At 50.2% G+C, this 2,538-nt stretch overlaps 1 pseudogene; it reads right to left on the bottom strand.

The window, feature by feature from the left end:
• Nucleotides 1-242: 242 nt before the first annotated feature.
• Nucleotides 243-884, bottom strand: LOC121047626 (annotated as a pseudogene).
• Nucleotides 885-2,538: the final 1,654 nt, after the last annotated feature.

Here is a 2,538-nt window from a genome sequence, read left to right as displayed (position 1 = left end):
GAGCGGAGGCGGCCGAGGATGCACGCCGCAGCTCGTGGGCTGATGACGAAAGATAGACGCTCGTAGACCTTGGCACAAATGCCCCCGTTTATTTTCAGCACACCTTTTTTGTGTACAACCTAGAGGTGCCCCGTAGATGGCTGGGTAATCACGCCCTCTTCATCCTCTTTTTGGGAAAATAAAAGAAAGCCAAACTTCGCTCCCAAGTAACTAACTTAATGACCTATGCCACATGGCGCTCTCTACAAGTTCAGCCGCACCGGTGGCCTAACGCAACGTCCAGACCGAGAGCGCACACCCGACGTTGGCGGTTTTGAGGGAGTAGCAAGGGTAACCTGTGGTGATGCTGCTGATAGAGGAGTAGTTGCCCTGGGAGTTGGACTGTTGCACACAGGCCCTGGGCGAGTTGGAGTCTGTGGCGGACTTTGGCATCCTTGTGGCAGTAGATGGGAGCTGCTGAGGTCTCGACCACCCGTTGACGGAGACTGCTGCGGTACCAGATGTCTTCATTTGCGGACGAGGGCACCTGCATCTCTCTTAACCTCGTAGGGGCGTGGACGTTGTGCTGGGCTAAGAACTGTGCTAGTACAATCTGGGTTGCGCATCCAGACTTTCCCGCTCCCCAGGGGACGCAAATCATGCGCGGCATGCCGACGGTCGAAATACTGACGCTGGCGTCGTCGTTGGGCAGTGTCGCGCCCGTAGAAATCGGCAGCGAGAGGCTATCCTGGAACCAACGTGGCTGTTGGGACTGTGAGGCGAGTCCTTAGGCTGCGTTCCATGAGCAGCTGAGCGGGCTGTACCCAGTGACGCCAGGTGCGTGTATGGTAGGACAAGAGGGCAAAGTGCCAGTCTGGAGACGTCTTGAAAAGTTCCTTGACCGTCCGCACATCCGTTCAACTTCACTGTTGGACTTGGGGTACCTGGGACTGCTTGTGACGTGGGAGAAGCCGAAGCTCCGGGAGAAGACACGGAATTTTGCTGATGAAAACTGAGGTCCATTATTGCTGACTTGGGTCTCCGGGATGCCATGCCTTGCGAAGACAGTTTTTGTAATAGAGATCACCGCCGTGGACGGCGTCGAGTGGAGGGACAGCACTTCTAGGTACACATCGCGACACTGTTAGCGCGAACACGACATCGGCGCATTTTCGCATTTTACTTCTAAATAGGATTAGCAAGCAAGACATTTTGTCGTTTACGTTGTAGAACTAAATGAGCTCTTTCCGTAGCAATAATAACTTGAATGACATCCCTTGGTTTAAAGAGAAAAAGTGAAAAAAACCGGCGATCACTTGTTCGCGCTAACAGTGTCGCGCTCTGTACCTCGAGGAGACAAGGAGAAGGTGGTCTGTTCCTCTGTGATGAAAAATGTTCACACCGACTTTCTCCTAGGGCCGGCTAGGAGTCACTGTAGGAAGCATTGGCTCTGTTCGCTGGACCCGCGTTGTGGCGCAGTTGGCACAGTTCTCCACTATTGCCCTTATCTGGCTCCCTATGGTAGGCCACCGGACAGCCTCTCTGGCGATGGCGCGGCAACGGTTCACTCCGAGCGGTCAGTCGTGGATGAGGGACAGGACGTGCTTCCGCAGAGAAGCGGGCACCAGTAAACGTCGCCCGCAGAGGAGAGGGCCGATGGCGATAGAGATTTCAGCACGATGACCCCAAAACTGAGCCATGCTGACAGGCAAACTCTCTTTCCGAGGCCACCTTTGCTCGCAGTACGACCTCAGCTGAGCGCACTCCCAATCCGCAGCCTGGTGGGCACAGACGTCGCCGAGAAGGACCGAAAACATGGGTGGGATAGCGCGGTGGGCTTCTTAGACGTACAGCTCTATCCTGTCGACGGCTGCAGTCGTTGGCAGCTGGTCGACTGGGTCCCGCGAGAGTGCGTCTGCGGTAGCCAACTGTTTACCAGGTAATCAATCAATCAATCGTTTATTTTACATCAGAAACTGATGTAGACTGCGGGGGCAAGAAGTCAGAAGTTTGACTTGACAAGGCCTCTGCAGCTTTACAATTGGCAGAGGGCGACATACTACAATCAAGTGTTAATATTTATCTTTCAGCCTTTAACTTTAAGCAAAAAAATACACAAAAAAGAACAGCATCAATGAATCCCACTATCACGGATATCAGATAAGAAAAAGATATATGTTAGGCACATGACGACATAATTAGGCACATGATAGGACTGTAAAAATGGTACTCGTATTACCTCAATCATAATTGAAATATGAACAACACGGGTCCCCACAATAGAAGCATAATTTTAATGTAGGAAAAATTTCTAATTGTACTGATATTCAGTCTGTTAATATTTGTCAAATTATGCTTCTGAAGTTTATTTAGAACAAATGAAAGATTATACTTTAGCATTTTGGAACCTGTAATTGGTACGATTTATTGGTATTTTCCAATGCTCCCCCTAACGAAACTTCTATACCCTAATATTTGGTGTTAGGTCTGAAATATATCCAAAGAAAGGCTCGTTTGAACGGAGGGTAGATCTATATCGTGTCAGTAGAGTATACTCAT

The sequence above is a fragment of the Ixodes scapularis genome, unplaced genomic scaffold (assembly GCF_016920785.2).
Source record: "Ixodes scapularis isolate PalLabHiFi unplaced genomic scaffold, ASM1692078v2 PGA_scaffold6__148_contigs__length_123643588, whole genome shotgun sequence".
Taxonomy (NCBI): domain Eukaryota; kingdom Metazoa; phylum Arthropoda; class Arachnida; order Ixodida; family Ixodidae; genus Ixodes; species Ixodes scapularis.
Note: the sequence above shows the minus strand (reverse complement) of the source record. Positions and strands in the feature narration are given on the sequence as shown.